We start from the raw sequence: 12,901 nt of genomic DNA, 5'->3' as shown, positions 1-12,901 counted from the left end.
TCAGGATGACTCAGGAAATTATGAAGTTGTTTGTTCCAATACAGGTCATACCCACCTGACACTGTTCTGGCTCACAACAGTACAAACAGTTCCATCAATATATTTACAAAAAAAAATAACTTGCTGAAACAAACAGAATTCTTCAAAACTGTATTTTCCCTCTTTGAATGCTGAGATTGATAGGCATCGTTATTGTTAATATCTCACCAATAAAACTTCTTTATTTTTTTCTTACTTTGCGTAAGAATTTTAATATATGCCAGCTTTAGATTGTATGATCTATAAAACGCTTATGGCTTTCCTGTCAATATTTAATTTTAACCCTAAACAAAGGTTCCTCCCTCTGTGAACAGAAGACACACTCACACATAGCAATACCTAAAGAAAAAAGCAATAGCGTATTGCCTGAGTAACCAATATAAAATCTCAGCTACATTTACAATTTTCAAGTCTTAATCTAAAGGCTTGAACATCTTGAACACATGCAATCACAAAGGAATTTCAACACCACAGGAAGGGTCTCAAAAGAGCCTGCTGAAGTCATTTGATCACATCTGAAAAAGTTCATGGAATCAATCCTGTATGAACACCTAACCAAGTATTTTCATGGTGCTACTGGCTGTAATGAAAGTACTACACTGAAAATCCACACTACTCTTCTTAGTGAGACCATTAAAACATTTTTCAAAAGACAATTTAAAAACCTGCAAATTCCAAATACAGGCTACGGTGTTATCTGCTACACACATTTCTATTTCAGCTGAGCTTTATCCAGACAGACACTTCAGGATCTGGATGAACTGTTCACCAAGACTGCCCAAATATCATGGTCTGAACACACAAGTTCAGAGCTGCCACAGCATCTTTTCAACCAGAGGCACGTGTTTAGATCATGAGGGTCTGTCCTGCATTTTATGTGTCCATCTTCAAACTGCAGCATGTGCTTTCAATATTCTTAATTTGTGACCACTTGGTTCCCAACCTCTACAAAACTGCCTTTTAGGCAGTTTCAGATAATGTTATTTATTTATTTATGTTATTTATTTGCTTGTTTTTGTTATCTTGTGATGGAACAGAATATAAACCTTTACAAAGCTCACAAACAAGTTTTCAGGACCCTAAAATAGGGGTTAGAAACTTAGCTGTAATTGACATGGAAGCTAATAAATAATATTTTCCACTCTTACACATTACCCCAATCCACCCTTCATACCACAAAACAGTTATGGGAATGCTCTCCCGCCACACAGTAGAAGCTGACAAAAAAACCCACTTTCCTTCTTTGGTGATAACCACTAGAACAAGACCACTTCAGAGAAGAGGTTTTGTGACTTTGGTGTTTTACTGACAGCACTCTTCCATCAGAAGACAAATGACCACATGCCTCATGGGTATAACTGTATACACCTGCATGATGCCTTGTGGTCAGAAGGCAAAGCAACTTGATCCAACAGTTACTTCAGCCTTAAAATGCATCTGTTTAACTCTGGCTAAAACAAAAAGTTGTGAAAACAATGCCTCATCCTCTGACAGTTAAAAAACAACCCTCAATCCCTACCAACTAGTGCTATAACTCACCTTCCTGATTCATGAAAATGGAGGCAAATGCTGTAACTATACCAGCAAGTCCATTTGGCATATAGTCCTGTATGACCAGGATGACCTCTAATTTTTCCTGCCTTTATTTAGATCCCAAGCAGACAACAGTTACCTTATTTCACAGAGTAGCCAGAAATACTTACTCATATCACAGGTTACTGAAAACCACTCCCAATACAAAATTAAATGGATTAATGACAGTATCAATATCCATTGCTAGCCTTTCCTTCAAGTTTTGTTTTTCTTTTCTTTCCCTTTTTATAGAGGAGAACATCCTTATAAATATCCTAGCATCATGAATGTTCCAGTTCTGTTTGCACAGTCACTATGAACTTTTCCCATTAACCAACTGGGTCTTTCAATACCAAAAACTTCCTCAAGGAATGTTAAGAATTTATACAAGAGCAGCATAGCATGAAGGGCACTTCATGGTCAGGGCAGAAGTACTACATGAGGGTATTACTGACCATACAGTGCACTCAGTCTTAAAAATTCAGATGGAATAGTAAAACTCCCTGTTTTGGCAACCATAGCCAACTCTGTCCATTTCAACTACTAACTGCCAATCATGAGGCTTAGCAGTATCTATACATCTCTTCCTTCTGAAAAGAAAAAGAAATGATGGTGAAATGCTATAGAAACTCTACATGTAGTTTCAGAAAAACTTTCTTTATTTTCTCTCACCAAGTCAGTCATGGCCAGCCACTTCTGCCTTCACCTGCAATCAGTACTGGTTAGTCCAAAGCAAAGCCGAAGTTTAGCTATCCAAAGCAAAGGCACAGAAGAAAACCATTATTTTATTTCATCCCTCTTCAGAGGTGTCCTGGTGCTCTGAGACTACAGATAAACTCTTGGTAGCATAAACATGAAATCCACATGCAACGCAGTGTTTCTCCCCAAGGATTATGTGAGAAAATGACAGAAGGCAAAAATTCCACTGCTCTTCAATAGCAACAAATTTCCAGGAAATGCAACATGATGTAGCTGAGTATTACACAGGATATTGAACCTTAATGGACAGCACTCCTGTCACTATACTGGTACCTGGCCACCACTGCACAAAGTAAAACACTTTCAAGAACATGCAGGTGGGTAGAGCAGGGAGAGACGTGAAGATGCACTAAGTATAAACATGCCCTTCCACACAGCTTGCAAAGCAACAGCAAGCCTTAGTTTCAGCAGGAACACCTTGCCCTCCCCACCAGCATAAGGCTTTTTGCACCAGCCATTACACTGCTTAAGAAATTACAATTTAGAGCACATCTCAAGTTCCTCATCTTTGAAAAGAAGTCTTATTCAACAGAAAATTAAGGGGTTTTTCCTCAAACTCTTTTACCAAAGACACAAATCTCCTTGCATAAGACTTAAAGTATAATTTCGGTACAAAATATAGTAATATAAATAGATAGCAGCTACATTGGTGGAATGATGTTGGTCAGCTATGATCAGAGAAGCCATTTCCAGAACTTCACATTTGCCCCTAAATATCATCTAAAAGTCTATCAGACGGGGAAAGGACAGCTGCATTCCTTATAGTATCACCATACTCCAAAAAATGTAAATAAGGGATACTGCTAAAAAAAGAAGATCTAGTTAAAGCTTTACGTTTGTAACTTTTTAAAGATTTTCCCCTCTTTTTTGTATCTTTAATCAAAGGTTATAAATGCGCAAGGGATGGCTGTTGCCAAGGAAATATGCAGGCCAACATCTCTCTGCAGGAACCTCAAAGCTTCCCTCACCACTGGGTGCCATGTAATGACAGGGTCACATTAGCACCTTTGACTCCCAAAGCACATTTATGTGCATTAGAAATTAGCACAGCTGACTCCATTCACCTTCCACAGACAAACAGCAACTACTCCAGCTCCACAGATGCTCAGCTGCACTTGCCCATTCCCCAGGACATGCTCACAGACCTGTTTCAGCACCATCCTTCACACTGCAGCAAATTGAGTTTCAATGTGTACAGCCCGCTTGGCAAACACTAAGAAGAAACCTGAGAATGCAGAGGCCATCAGATGTTTCACCTGATCAAGAGCTTAATTTTATAATCTGTTGAGAAATTTTTTTCCAAAGCAATTGACATATAATAAATCTGCATCTATTCCAGAAGATGAAGGCATAGCTATGAGGAAAATAGAGGCAAACATGCAGCGACAGGAACAAAACTCTCATAAAATCTATTAGAGAACAGAAGAGAGGCTCTGAATAATGGTTGGCTTTTGCCCTGGTGGCTGTAAGTCCTAAAGCAGGAAAAAGTAGTTCTTAAAAGCCTTAGTAGAATTCCTGAATATCAGCATGTACCACTTGATGCACAATCAATTTCTGCACATAGGAGGCCCCTTTCAAAGCAGATGCAAGCAGAGGTTTTTTAATTTTAAATCAATTCCAGAAAGGCAAATTCAACCACCTGAGTATGCCCTGTTATCAGCATCTTAATACTGTGAGCAAATACACACATTTAATTTACGCAGTCACATGTTTGTATGAAATGGAGATTTGTGTCACATACTCTGACATTGCAATAATAAATCCCTTAAACTTATAAAAGATTGAGGATGCATTTAGAATTAATTTATTTTCATATTTGAAGACAGAAACTTTCAATAGTGTCTACCCACATTAAAAATGGCTATCAAACATTTCAAACCACGAATATTTCGTGAATGTATACATGCGGATTGGTTTTTATTTTTAATTATTTGGAGAGAGAAAACAGCACAGAGAGGAAAGCTCTTAAGCCTATGGAAAGGTCTGTCTCACATATTTATCATACAACCCCTCACAACTAATCCTAGTGCAAAAGACGCGAAATGAAAAGGCCATTCGGCGTCTCACTTACCCAGAAGACAACCAAGAAGACCTTTCAAGGCAGCTTATTTGCTGAGTAGAAGAGATCTAGATTCAACTGAATAACAAATTTATTTCCATAGGGCCAAACACCTAAATATTTAACAGCAGATTTGTAACAATCTTAATAATCTCAAAAACAAAAAGGCAGTCGTTCTCTCATTTAAGTAAGATTAGATTTTAACAGCAAAGGAAAATTTAATTCCTGCTTCTTAGCAAAATACAGATACTTTTTAGTGGGTTTCGTTCTTCTTTCATTTTCTTGGTGGAAGAGTATTAGTTCCATCGAATGTAGGTACTTTCTTTACTTCTACAGTTCTGAGGAAGGACTGATTTTCTGGCAAATGGACCCTTCTGGTAGGGTACACCTACAGCCAAATACAGATGGGGGTCTCTGTGGGCATACATATGCACCTCTCACCTTAGTAATTATATGCAGTTGCTGAACGGAAACAGGAATGCCTGATTTCTTGCCTCTGCCCATTTTACACACTTTTAATGACATAAAATAACATATATACAGTGGTAGAGGGGAAACAAAAAGCTTTGAGCACAGCATTGCTCCAGCAGACTACTATACCTGAAGAGGCCAACTAAAGCATCACCCTGTTACTACTGCAATTTTTTTGAGGTTTATTGTTTGTCTGAGATTTTTTGTTTGTCTTGGGGGGCGTTTGTTGGTGTTGTGGGTGTTGGTTTGGTTTTGTTTGGGTTTTTTTTCCCCACTTGTTTCTGAAAGATGTCAAGACAGTCTGCATGTGCAGGGCCCCAGTAAACCTCTGCAGGCCTATCCCCAACTTCAGCTTCACTCCACCCACACAAAACTGCTGGCCACTTTTGAGCCCCTATTATTAACTTCTGCTTGCAGAGCACTCATCTGTTCTTAAATGCTTTGCAGAGAATTCTTACCATTCTCAAATTAAGTACAGACTTACATATGGCAATTTCTCATGTCAAGAATTAGAGTCTACCATGAACATCCAAGATGTAGCTTAGAGAGGACAATAAATATTTTATAAGATTAGGCTGAGAGAATATTGATTTTTTTCAAAGCTGGTCATTGTATCCGTTGGTCCAATGATCAGTTTAGACTCTTTCCACAACTCTGTCTTCCTTACATCCTCAGGCGAGTAAGAGGAATCTCATCTGGATTCACTGAACAGCCATGTGGTTCTTGCATTAACAACTAGGACTTTAGTCCTTAAATGTGTTTTAATAAATGTCTTCTGAATAAATTCAAGCATTACTAGATGAAGTAAAAGCACAGAGAAGGGTATCTGTAAAACGCCATACTGACATACATTCTGACAAGTCACTGTAACTCTAGCAAAAGAACAAGGATTACCCATGTGCACATGACAGTCCCTAATGCCACATGGCATGGCCAGTTTCATCTTCCCTACTGTAACAAGAGATGACCTGCAAATGAGACAGGTTAAATAATGCATTTTTACAGTGATAAATTACCAAATTCAGTGTGTCCTCACACACACTTTGACAAGTACACCTCATGCTAAGCAATACAAGCGACAGTTCCTCTTGGAAGTACTTCAAATGTACGAGTTTAACTACAACAAACCTAAATAAAGCCAAGCACAACTTCAATGAACTAGAACACAATGAATTAGAACACAAATTCAGTGTGCCTTTTGCGTTTTAAAAAGTCTATACTGCTCCATTCTCCTCAGAACACATAAAAATTACACACAGAATTCAAATACAAATTCAAAGGCTTGCACATCTCTAGGTCTCTTCCCTACATCCTGAATTGTTTATCCAGTAACAAACAACCATAAGTCATTATCTCATTCAGTGAAAAGGAGAACAAAGACATTCTGTAAAAACAAAAAGCCTCCACATTTCTATGCATCTCTTTGTATATACAATGACTATGTTCATACAGTATTATTTGTTTATTATAAAAAAAATAAAGCACAAATGAGCATATACATATAAAAACAAATATTTGGGGCAAGAAGAATACCTGCTTTATACTGGGAGAAGGAGCAGAACTCAGCAGAAACACAGTTAAAGCCAGCCATTGAAAACTACTCTTGAACAAAACAAGAACTATAATCACATTTCATGCATTTTTCCCTCTACTCCTCTGCTCCATCATTTGCAATGCATGCAAATCTGTGTGGACCTGGGGGTTTTATTCAAGCACACAGGAACACCAGCCTTCCCACTCTGTCTCACCTCACTGCTGCTCTGTCAGACCTGCTTTAGCTTTCAGGCAACCTTTGTCTCTGTTGCACACACCAGCAAAGGAGCTAACCAAGTCCACAGAAGTTTCTACTCTCCTGCCTGCTTTCCCAGCCAAAGTTGAACATCTCCATAAACCTTCCCCTGCTTTGCATATCCTTTTCTGTCTCACAGCTGAGTAATCAGATGCACTAACAATGACAAAATTTCCCAGCCCGACAGTTCCATATATTTCCCAGTCATTTCCGTATCAGTGCTCCAGCACCCACACATCTGCTCAGCATGCACAATCTCACACAGGAAAACATAAGCAAGCATCTCACAAGAGAAAGGGAATCTGCCTGTCCTTGCAATGAGGCCAACAGGTACTAATTTTGCAGCAGTGTTCAATCCTCTTTGGCCTGCCTCATATATAGGCTAATACTAATTTTTTAAGAGGATCAATGCAGAAAATGCCTGATGGATTATGTGTTCACTGCTGTACAGGACCAGAGAGAGAAAGAAATAGGTGGAAAAGCAGGGAAAGACAAGAAAGTGGGTACACTATTTCTATATTACCAAGAAACTTATTCTAAACTTGATACATGGGCTTCAATTAACTTTATTGTCTTTACAATAAAGTTCCTTATATCTGCTTACATCTACAGTCCAGGTTTTTATTACTTTTCCGTCTGTTTTTTATCCCCCTCAGGCCACAGAAATGGTCCCCTTGGTATGTAAGAACATCTCTTGAAGTAAAGGCTGCTGTTTAATGCTTTAAAGAACTTACTTGTCAAAAATCTCACAGTAATACAAACAACATACATGCCACTTCATTCAACAAAAGTCTTTTTCTCCACCACCCCAACATTAAACAAAATAAAAAACCAAAAAACCCAAATTCAAAACAAAACAAAAAAAGGAAAAAAATTCATACTGTCCGAAAATTGAGTTTTTCCTTATTTATGCATGCCATTTTCAGAGACATGCTCACATTCTCATAGTGAGAAGCTCACTGCAGCAAGCTTGGTGTTGCAGGGAGCAGGAGGGGCCAGATCAGCTCCCTGACACCCTTGGTTAGCACAAGTGGAGCTGAACACACTTCCTGCAGGCACTAAGCTTCCTCATAGTGAAGGCAGGCTGCAGCAGGACCTCCAGAAAGCTAAACAGTCCTTTGCATTCCTGGTACTCTACAAGCAGATAAAAGACAGAACCAGAACATAAAAACTTTTTGGCCAGAATACAATTAAATGCAAGACTTCATTAATCTGTAACTTCCTCATCCAGCATGATGGCACACATTAGTCTGAAATATGAGGTGCTACTTTTTGTAGCTGAAGAGTTTTCATAACTGAAAAAATAATTTTTGTTCCATTCACTAATTTATCCAAGAAACAAAGAAAAAACCCTGACAGCAGAAGGAAAACAATTAAAACAGCTTCCATAACTTGACTGCACAGCTACATCCATGCAGGTCAGTTAACTCTCCCAGTGGAAGCTGTAGCAGCAGCCTTTAGGCATTCCCAAGCTCCTCCTGGTACACAATTAGTGTGTGCTCCACTGAAAGGCAATTCTACAGCCACTTCAACTTCCCAAAACTCGAGACACAAATAATATAAGTGGGACTTCCCTTATTCTTTCTTACACACTTGTTCTAGCTATCCACCTAGACACTCAAGCACAGGACTATGCAAAGCCAGACGAAGGAAGTCTTATAAAAGGCTGCTGTATCATCAGAGAAACTACTAGTTAGAAGAAGGAGGAGGAAAGCTTCAGAGAAAGAACAATCAAATAAAAAGCCAAAAGCACTTCCCAGCTCCTTGTTTATTATGCAACTTCTCAGCTGGGCATACGTTTCTTCAGCTAACTAAACATGGCATACAGCTAAGTATACAAGGCACAACAAAGAACATCCTTCCTGAGTGTTTAATACCAGCACAATAATGAAAATCTGAATTCTTGCTTTAAATTTCCAACACAGTAATTTATATACCGGTGTTAAAAGAAAAATAAAAAGGAACCTTTAACGGATAATTCAGGGAAGTTAATGACCTGCTTTGCTTTTGCTGTTGTCATCTTAAAATCTCCAACCTTATTATCACATGCTACCCAGAATTATTTGTTTCATGATTTTTTTTCTAAAACCAAAACGTGAAAAATTCTCTCAGCCACATCTATAAATAATTAAACCTCAGTTTAATACATAGCACATTCGATCAGCACCTACTCGTGAACAACGTTTTCATGGTAATGTACCTTCTTCAGAAACTACTTTTCAACTCATTTAAATCACAGAGTATGAATCCAACATGATCCAACACTTCAAAGCGCTGAAGGCTTACAAGAAATGTTAGTTAACCTTGGCAATTATTTCAAGTTACCTTTGCACAGCCAAAACTGGGATAAAAAAACTTCACCTCTGAACATACTTTATTATCTACAAAAAACCTATTGTAATAATTGTGGCTTGAGATTCCATTTTTCCTGGAGAAAACCAAAACTAAAGCAAAACTGGCATAATTCGAAGGCAACATAACTATGGCAGAAATCTTCCAAGATTTTATTTCCACTTATTTAAAGTAGAGTCCCACTTTGTAAAGTCATCCTTAAAATCAGAGTATGGCACAACTATCTACCAACTTATGCCAACACCTTTTGCGAACTAGGTGACATATGTGAGCATTGCATCTAATGCTAGCAACCCAGAACAAGAATTAATTTTGACATGACTGCAAGAGACCTGCCACTTACTTCACTGAAGAAAACATCTAAGACAATGTATTTTAACACCAAAACGTTCATTTGACACACACCCCCTAAGCCAGTTGGCAGAGGAGGTGAGTGCACCGCAGAGCGAGCTCAGTGCAGTCTCCAACTCCAGTCAAGAGGCCTGGGCAGATGACAGCTCCTCTCCACCTGCTCCTCACTAAGTGGCTGCACAAAGCAGGTAACTGTGAAGCTCAGGTGCACAGCAAGCAGTCCAGCAAGGGAAGTGCCAGGACATCAAAAACACCTCTTCTCCTCTCAGGACCTTCAAGTGGTTTAAAGCCACACATTTTGGCAGGGTACTGCTGTATCTACGACAGCAGGTTAACAGAAGGTTATCAGGTGCTCAGTGGAATAGCTGTTTATACTGAGACAGGAGGAGGAGAGGGGACTGAATCATAGTACCAGCAAAGAGAGGGCAACACAGCATATTAAATGAAGTCTGTGGGCACACCTCTACTTACAGTGTCCAGACAAACCTGTGAATTGGTGTTACAGTTTTGGAAAAGCTTCATTCACATCAAACGCTTCATCTGCTGCTACCGCCCTCCCCATCAGCTACATCGGCTTTCGTTTCAAAAACAAAAATTAAAAAATCAGCTAGAGACCTATTTTGGATGGTAAGAATGTAAGCAGCTTTTGTCACCAGACTGTAAGCAACCCCTGGCTATCACAAAGCGTACGTAAAGTAATTGGTTCAGGGGAGGGGGAGGACGGTGAAACACTTCCTCTCCAGGCCAAAAGATCCAGTAAAGACACGTTTCATCTATCAATCCAGCACCGCATTTACAAAACTTTTTTTTGTTTTTCCTTTAAAAACATACACAAGAGAAACACATTCTCTTGCAACGCATTTGCTTCCAGTGGAAAACTCACTTGTACCTCAACTGTGCTACCGGAAAGAATTATGAGTGCTCCTCCATACACAGCCTGCTCATTCCAGGCAGGACACTGTACTTTTTCCTGCACAGCAGGGAACATGACACGTACAATGTTTCACCCTACATGAGATATGCGATTCTCTCTCCTACAGTGCCCCTTTCTAACAGTTTGTAAATGATACTCCCACTCCTGCACGGCCTCCGCATTTGCCATCCATGATGCAGCCGGAACGGCTTCCTTTAGGTGCGCTTCGTAACTGCCTGAGCTCGCACTCTTTCTAATAAAAGAAGTCATTAAACAGTTCTCTAACAAAACCTACATAGAGGTATCCAAAAGGGACTATGAGCCTGATGGCCACACAGTAGTCAACAGCCTACCTCTAATTACTGTAGTAGCTTTTTTAAAAGAGGTTTTAGTACTATATTGATTCCCAGAGCCTACTAGACGTACTTGAGTGTCATGGACTTAAACGTTAAGTTTCATATTTTTCAGCCGAAGTAATTCCCCGCAAGAGGTACATGATAATAAAGACGTTAATGAAGACAGGAAAATGTTTCAGCATTAAACGAAAGAGCAAACTTGAAAAGGCCCTTCAACCTGCAGATCCATCAGGTTCCCTCCCACATCAGGGCAGGAGCATCTCCTGTTCCCCCCTCCCTCGGCAAAGGCGGGCACCTAACACGAAAGCAGCTCTAACAATGAAGTTACCAAGGCTGCATTCATCCACTCAAATCCTTCTCCCTTCAATGCCAATGATGCGTAGTTTCGCGTACGTGGAAAACACCACCCAACAGCCTCCACCTCCGGGAACCAGTAAAGACATCCACTCAGAACTAGATCAAGGGCAAATGGGGACAAGAAACTGTTACTTCATCCATACCTTGCAAACTGGGCACCTCTGCGGAGACCCGATTTAAATTCCCTTGACAGCTGAAAAATAAAACAGCACACAACAGCTCTTCAGAACACATGCAGCCGACTCCTCAGCAGCGCGCACACAGCACAGCGTCCCGCTCTTCGACAAGCGAAGGACGGCGGCTCCCAGCAGACAGCGGCCTCCCCGAAGCGCCCGGACACGCTCCTGGCAACCTGGGCAGCTGGGACTTCGAAACCGCACGCTTCCCAGCGGGGCGAAGGCGCCTCGCATCCGTCCTCACGCCCTCGGGAGCGCCTCCGGCCCCGTGGCCGCGGCAGGTGCGGCCAGCGGGGCCGCCCCGGGCACGCACCTGGCGGAGCCGCAGCGGGTGGTCGCTGCCGCGAGTCAGCGGGGCTCAGGGGAGGCAGGAGAAAATACACATTTATAAATCTAGCAGCCCTCGCTCATTTGCTCCTCCTCTCTCCTCGCTCCGGCCGTGCCGCGGGTGGGGGCTGCCAGCGCCCCGCGCCCCCCGCCCGCACCCAGCGGCGGCCCAGCCCCGTCTGGCGGCAGCACCGGCTGAGCTCCGCCCGCCCGGACCCCCCCCGGCCCCTCACCCACCTCCGCGAGAGAAGGCACAGCGGGCACGGCCAGAAGCTGCCCCTCGCCGACCACCACCACCACCGCCTCCTGCTCCCTCCGCCACCGTCTCCTCCTCCCCGGGCCGGCGCACAGCCCGCCCTGCCGGGCGCTCCTACCTGCGGGGGTCCGCGGCGCTCCTTCTCACGGCCCCCGCCCGCTTCGGCGCCTTCCCCGCGACTGGGGCTGGGCCAGCACAGCCCCCTCCTCCCCGCGCTGGCGGGGGCAGGGCGGTGGCGGCGGCGGGAGGAGGAGCCGCGGCAGCAGGAGGAGTTGGTGCCCGTGTGTAACTAGTTTGGCTTACCCCGCAGTATGGCGGCCGAGCGGCGCTGGGGGCGGACCCGGCCCTGGCTCCGGGGGGTCTGGCGGAGGGGTCGGGCTCGCCTCGGTGCTGCCCTCACCCTGCCCTGCCCCGCGCCCGCCGCAGCGCCCGGTAACGGCGCGGCCCGAGGACTCTGTCCCTGCCCCGCCGCGGGTCCCCCCGCGCCCCGCGGGCTGCGCGCCCTGGGCAGCCCCAAGGCGCCCCTGCCTTTGCAGGTGTGGGGCCGCGGTGCAGCCCGGCCGGGGCCGCCCCGCTCCTCGCACCTGGTGCCACTTGTCGCATTCCCCTGCTCTTCCCCCTCGGCTCGTGCAGAATGGGTCCGCTCGCCGCAAACCACAGAGCAGACTGTACTGGAATTAGTGCACCGTAAAACATAGGCTCGCCTACGTGGCGGCCTGACGGTATTAAAGGAGGAAAGAAAACAGATCAGTGTCTGCCCAAATCTCACCCGATATCCTTGTGCTGCTGAGTCATTGAGGAGTTATTGATCACCGTCATGTCCACGCACGCCTGGTGCGACTGTTCGATGAATGACAGGAACCAACACATGAGTGACTGGGCTTTGCTTTTTATTGCTGTGGAACAGGTGATACTCGGTGTCCTCGGGTTGATGCAGCTCGGCTAGCAGGAGTCTTTTAAGCAAGACTGAACAAAAATACTTTGTTTATGGGCATGCTTTACTGCTGATCTTTTAATTCCAGCATTACACAATATGTATGTAGTGTTACAATAACATGACAGTCAATTTCTAATGTCCATAATTCACATTAGCTATAGATAAGAAATCCTGTCAAGAAGAAATT

General features: G+C 43.0%; 1 protein-coding gene across 19 annotated transcripts in view; it reads right to left on the bottom strand.

Moving 5' to 3' along the window:
- SEMA4D (semaphorin 4D) overlaps positions 1-12,568 on the bottom strand; it is a 95,152-nt gene extending 82,584 nt beyond the window's left edge. For 5 of the 19 annotated variants that reach the window (XR_011700026.1, XR_011700025.1, XM_071581640.1 and 2 more), the window contains exons 1-2: positions 11,896-12,046; positions 11,162-11,211 (exon numbers count right to left, since the gene is read on the bottom strand). The gene's annotated coding sequence lies outside the window, so the exon portion shown is untranslated. Of the gene's footprint in view, positions 1-11,161; positions 11,212-11,507; positions 11,528-11,758; positions 11,780-11,895; positions 12,050-12,361; positions 12,428-12,546 lie in introns of those variants that run through there. The other 14 variants (XR_011700023.1, XM_071581636.1, XM_071581637.1 and 11 more) reach the window with 8 other exon arrangements.
- Between the last annotated feature and the right edge of the window lie 333 nt (positions 12,569-12,901).

The sequence above is a fragment of the Pithys albifrons genome, chromosome Z (genome assembly GCF_047495875.1).
Source record: "Pithys albifrons albifrons isolate INPA30051 chromosome Z, PitAlb_v1, whole genome shotgun sequence".
NCBI lineage: Eukaryota > Metazoa > Chordata > Aves > Passeriformes > Thamnophilidae > Pithys > Pithys albifrons.
This window is presented reverse-complemented; position numbering and strand designations above follow the sequence as displayed.